Source organism: Castor canadensis, chromosome 12 (genome assembly GCF_047511655.1).
Source record: "Castor canadensis chromosome 12, mCasCan1.hap1v2, whole genome shotgun sequence".
In the NCBI taxonomy this organism is placed as follows: domain Eukaryota; kingdom Metazoa; phylum Chordata; class Mammalia; order Rodentia; family Castoridae; genus Castor; species Castor canadensis.
In genome coordinates, this window is record NC_133397.1 from 20,001,501 (window position 1) to 20,007,500 (window position 6,000).

The 6,000-nt window shown below is 48.6% G+C and overlaps 1 protein-coding gene across 4 annotated transcripts in view; it reads left to right on the plus strand.

Moving 5' to 3' along the window:
• Positions 1-6,000, plus strand: part of Klhl29 (kelch like family member 29) — a 297,434-nt gene that overhangs the window by 127,819 nt on the left and 163,615 nt on the right. The gene's annotated exons all lie outside the window — the stretch shown is intronic.

The following is a 6,000-nucleotide window of genomic DNA, read 5'->3' on the forward strand; positions in this document are numbered from 1 at the left end:
TTCTGTTGCCCACTGCTTGTCCCCACCCTGTGGAGCCAGGAGGGCAGAGGAGACTTGTAGGGATTGGCCTGGAGAATGCCTTTCTTCTTTTCTTGTTTGCCATGTGGCTTCAGAGCATGACATTTCTATTTAATGCTGTCAGGGCCTTGGTCTGATGAGACTGTCTGTGTACCAGGTCCCTTGGCCAAGAAGTAGTACCAAGTGCCCACTGGCATCTGCTCATGACCTGTCTCCCTTCCTCTCCCACATGACCCAGCAGCCTAGAGACAGGACCTTCTGGCCAGGCCACCAGGGCAGAGCTAAGGGGGTGGTGATGCAGGGCCAGGCCGAAACCCCAATCTAGAGCTTGCAGCATCAGCCTTGCCTGGGAAGGGTAAGGTACAGGAACAAGAAAATGCCTCCCTCCTCTGAAACTTAGTGGCACATAGCCATGAGCCCAGCCTCTGTCCCTACCCAGAGGGAGCTTACAGAACCAGGCCCCCAGCTATTTTTAGAAACTGATCAGGTGCACAGATGCCCAGTTGCCTCTTCCACCTGTTGGGCTCTTTACAGCAATCCAGTGTCTGCCCCAGGCTCTGCTGGAGAGTGACTATGCCCTGGAGTCTGCACCACTCTGCTTCACAGCATAACTCAGCCATGCTTCTGGCCTTGCTTGGCTATGGCAAACAATATCTCTGTGATCCTTGGGCTCACAGCCATTTTGTCTTTGGAAGCAGTTGTTGGACACTAATGCTTGCTCTTTTCTGCTTCCTTGAGAAGGAAAGGCCAGAGGTAAAGATAAGTCAGGAAAAATCTTGAATTAGAAGCCCATCGTGAGGAGTGTTGAATCATGGAGCAGAAGGTTCCAGACTCTTTGTTCTACCACAAAGGTGCACTGAGTGTGCAGTCAATCCAGGGCATGCACTGTGGAGTTCATTACCAACAAATGCAGGGAGCCGTGGGCATCCAGTGAAGAATTCATAGAGGATGTGGTGCAGAGTACAGTCTTGAAGAACACACATGGTCAGCAAGTGTGGGAAGGGACCATTGCAGGTAAAGAGGCCAAAGGCTGTGCTCTTTGTCTGGAAGAAAGAGCATAAAGTGTGAGCAGGAACCTGGAGGAGGCGTGAGGCATCTGTTGCACAGGGCTCTATAGCAACATGGGAGGTAAGCGTGGAGGTGGTGCCAGGTAAGAAAAGCCATGAATCCAGAAGAGGTGTTTGGGTGGTGGGGAAGCACCCCTGAAGTTCAGAGCAGCAAGACAAGGGCGTGGTGGCCACTCTGCTCCCTGCCCACCAGAATGTCGGAGGTCCTCCTGGTCACAGGGCAAGCAGCACAGCAGCAGTTTGGGGGCAGTGAATTCCTCACTTCTGCACCTGGTTCACAAGTGAATCTCTTACATGCAGTGAGCTGGAGCTGGGGCTAGGGCTGGGCCTTGCTTGGCAGGTTCCCGAGAGTTCGTTGTCTCTTCCTAGCTTCATTCAGTAGCATCGTATTGATGGTTCAAAATGGCCTCAATGTGAGTACTTATACAACAGGCTGAAGAACAGGACTCATCAGGGTCCCACCACCGCCACCTCCAGAACTGGATGTTAAACATTTCCCGGCACAACTCTGGGTAATGAGGAGCCCCTGAAAGTTTTTATGCTAGATCAGAGATGACCACAGGAAATGGTCTAGTGTTTTTGAGGACATGTGTGATGCCTGCTTTTCTGTTGAGAAGGCTGGGGGATCAGGAGGGTAGGAGTGAGGTTAGGATTTTGGCCATTTGTCAGTCTGTTCTGAAACCCAGTCCTTAACATGAATTCCAAAGCCTTGGACACTCTTTACACAGAGGAAATGTGCTTCCTGCCTTTCTGTTTCAACACCTGGGCAGGCTCTGTCCCAACCACATGGAGCCTCTTTTGGCTCCTTAAATGTAACCTGCTCACCCCCTAATGGGGCAGCCCTTAGCACATCAAATACTCTGCCCAGGAAGCAGAAACTAGGGTGCTATCCAGCCCCATTCTACTTATCAGTAGCTCTCCTATTGTGTGAATACAGGGCAGAGGAACCTGCAGATTAGGGAGCATCTGAACAGGTCTTGGAGGCTGCTGGGGCTTTGACTGTAGATCTGGAACCCAATGATGAGTCTGGTTAATCCTGAGTGCCTAGTGAAAGTAACAGGATTTGTTCAGTACTTTAGAGCTACAAAACAGTCCTCAAGACCCTTGTAAAATGGGTAGTGCTCCCAGTTTAGAGATGAGGAAACTGAGGCCCAGGTGGTGATTTCACATCCCAGGCTCCACAGGTACAATGGGTAGACCTTGACCCTGACTGAGGATCCTAAATCCCAAACCTCATTCCTGAGATGAGGGCTTCAGGTGGTCATTCATCCAGAATGAACTAAGACACCAGAAGCAGCACAGGCCCTTCCAGGAGAGCAGAGGGCAAGGCCTCTGCACTGCTGCCCAATCTTGACTGGAGAGAGTGGTTCACAAACTTCATCAGCATCATCCCTCCAGGACTTGATTCTCAAAAATGGACATTAACAATAGCAAAGAATTCACTGTTGCATTTGTTGCTCTTTTGGAAAAAGAAAAACCTGGCTTCTTAGAGCTGTATTTTATTTTTCTGTAAAGAGGAAATTAATTTTAGTCTTTCTTTTTGGTTTAAAATGTTGTTCTTTGCTTTTTCCGCCCTACAATTTAAAAGGAAACATTTGTCTGTTGAGAAAAGAAATGATAATTATAGACTAAAAATTGTTTCTATTCTGATTTGAAAAAGTGACAAAAAAAATCCCATCACACAGATGGGTCCCTGCTGATGGAGGGTGTTTAACAATGAAACCCCAGGCCAGTTGGGCCTCAGAATGGCCTTTGAGGAGGCTTGGGGCTTGGGCGTCATTGGGGTGAGAAGCTGATTTTGAGGCCTGGTCTCCATTTCCATTGCTAGTTAGTAACTATCTTCCATGGGGTCTGCATGCACAACACCTCCTATGGTTCACCAGTGGGAGAAAGATGAGTGGGGAGAGGCTGTCTTTGGATCACATGGCCTGTGTCAGGTGAGCTATATAAAAGACAAAGCCAGGGGTCCCCTGCATAGCCCCTGAACTCAGAGAGCCAGCTAGCTTTATTCCTTTAGCCCAGAGTTTTCCCTTTCAGCCTCACAAAATTATAATTGCTCCAAGTCCTTCGATCAATAAAGCAGGGAACTGATTAGACTGTGAAATTAAACTAATAATGCCTTGCTATTAACCCTCAATCAATGGGGAATGAGCTCAAAGGGAAGGCTATTTCGTAAGTCTATATTACCCCTTGTATGCATGTATTTACTGTTTTTGAAGAATTCTGAGGGATACACACATCCCTAGAGCACCTTTCTTTTCTGCAAAAGCAGTGTGATTCTCAGCACTATCTCTGGTCACCCTGGTGGGGCAGGTATGTGTGGTGTGGGGACCAATAGAGTGGGGTAGAGCCAAGTCTGTCATTTGGTTGCTGCAGGGCAGCCATTTGGGCCATGGTATAACCGAGGGGCCTTGAAAGCATCTGCTGTGGATGTAATGACTGGGGACTCCTGCCTATCTTTAAGGGGCTGCATCTTGTCACTAAGAACCTCTTTTTCTGGTTAAAGATAGGTGTCTTCGTTTATTTTGTGATGTTACAACAAAATACCACGGACTATTTAAAAAACAACTAATTTATTTTTTACAGTTCTGGAGGCTGGAAAGTCCGCTATCAAGGTGCCAGCATCTGGTGACATAGTCCTGGTGCTATGTCAGTCTATGGCATAAAGCAGCAGGGCACCAGAGACTAGATGAGAGAGAGGGGAAGGAGCCAAACTCCTCCTTTTATTAGGAACCCCTCCCTCAGTGACTAAAGTGATTCAAGTAATTATAGGTAAGGTGGAGCCCTCATGACCTAAACACCTCCTGTTAGGCCCCACCTCCCAACACTGTTGCACTGGGGCATAATTTTCCAACACACGAATTTTGGGGGACACATTGAAACCATAGCAACAGGTCATCTAATAACACTGGGAGTCCAAGTGTATAAAAGTCCCTTTTAGACTTACATGGTATTGAGTTCATGGCATGAGTATGCATACCGCAGTGCGATTTGCAGAGCCATTTGTGTGTTCAGCATCAGGAGAGAGCAATGGTCAATCCCTCTCACTTTCCTCCTCTCCCCAGTCTCACCCGTTATTACTCTGAATAGACCTGGCTGACGGAGGTGATGAGCATACTTGAGAGTGAGGGTGGATGTTGGGGCTGTTTTCTGGTATATCTTGATCACCGTCAAGGCCTAGTTTAAGCAACAAGAGTATAAGTCTGGTCCAGAAACCAGCTTGACCAGCCTCTACCTGCAAGCCTGGCTCTAGGGCTCATGGTGACCTGGTCAGGCCTCCCATCCCGGAGAGACCTCCTGGCCCGTCAGTCAACACAACCTCCTGAAGCAGTACAATATGGTGAAGGCTCCCTTGTCACAGCATCGGCGACTGCATCTCAGCTGTGCCCAAGTCCTGAGACCCCACTGCTAGTCAGTCATCGAAATGATGAGTTGTGGATCAAGCTGAGCCTCAACCAACCATCAATACAAGTCCAGCCACAGCACTTCAGTCCTTCTTGCTCTTTCCATATGCTCTTCACTCTGTAACCTAAGCCCTGCAGAGCACTGAGGGCAGTTGCTGTTATCCTCATTCAAGGTATGGACAAACCGAGGCTTGATGACAGGGCCTTAGGTGGTCACACAACTAAGGAAAAGGAATGGTCTGCTCTAGAACCCTGGTGAGGAGCTCTTTGGTTGCCTGGTTCTCTCAGGGAGGATGTTCTGGAATTTGTATAGCCTTTGTCCTCTTCTGGCCTTGCCACTAAGGGGGAACTTGCATGTCCTGCCATGAGCCCTCCCCCCCAGCCCAGCCTCCCAACCGGCCTGTCAGTTCCATCAGGGTGGAATGTTGCCAAGCATCAGACCCCTCTCTAAAAGTGGTGATGGTATTTAAGAACTAATTACTCTAATGAGCCTGCAGAAATGCTGGAGACCTGTTTTAGGAGAGATGTCAATTAGAGCCATCTGCACGGTGAATAAAGGAGCCCTACCCCAGCTGTACTGTTGAAACATGTTAGCGTTTTCCTACCAGCGGCCATATGGTACTTAACGAAAGTGAATTGTTCACACTGCACAGCTTGCGCCTCCTGATGAATACTAGCATTTTGTTTTGGAAAATAGTTCTTCTATCGTGTGGAATATTTTTCAATGCAGTAAGCAGCAAGTTGGAAGCCAGCAAACCTTGGAATGCAAAAAGACTCCCGTCCCATCACCTAAAGATGCCCTTCCCTCCAGCCCAGCCCTGCCCTGCCCTGCCCATCTCCACATCCCACCTGGGCTCAGTTCTTAGCATCTGTTTTTGAATCTGCTTGGGGAGCAGAGTCCACAGAGGGTTCTCACCCCACCCACCTCAGCTTTTCTACTTGTGGTAAATCAAAAGCTATGAGCACCAAGCTCCACTTGAATGGGCGTGGGCCTTGTGTGACTTCAAGGAAAGGTTAATTTCTGTTTGGGGCCTGTTCATTTAAAGTGCAAAGCACAGGTTGACACCAGGATACCCAACGAGATGCGAAGGAAGCCAGGACTGTTTCTGGGACCTGGTAGAAGACTGACTGAAAGCCTCTTTCTTTCTTGTCACCATAGACAAGCCTTGAAGCAATAGTGACCAAAAGTTATGGCCACCTAGGAGCCAGACAGCTGGGGCCAGGGTTCAGCTACTTGTGGGTTTTGTGAACTGAAATCAGGCATGTTGGGCTCTTAATCACCTTGTATTTTCAAAAGCAGACCAATGCCAGGCTTGGGCCTGTGCTAAGGGTTAGTGTCACTGCCTCACATCAGGTAAAATGTCTGGTAATTATGCTTGGTTATGCCCATCCACTGTCAGATGGTGCTGGACAAAGGGATTTTTCACCCTTCCTGGGCCACTGTGGCCTCAGAGCTGCCAGGAGGGAGCTGTTTTATTGCAGCTTGCAGAACCAACAGAATTTCACTGGCA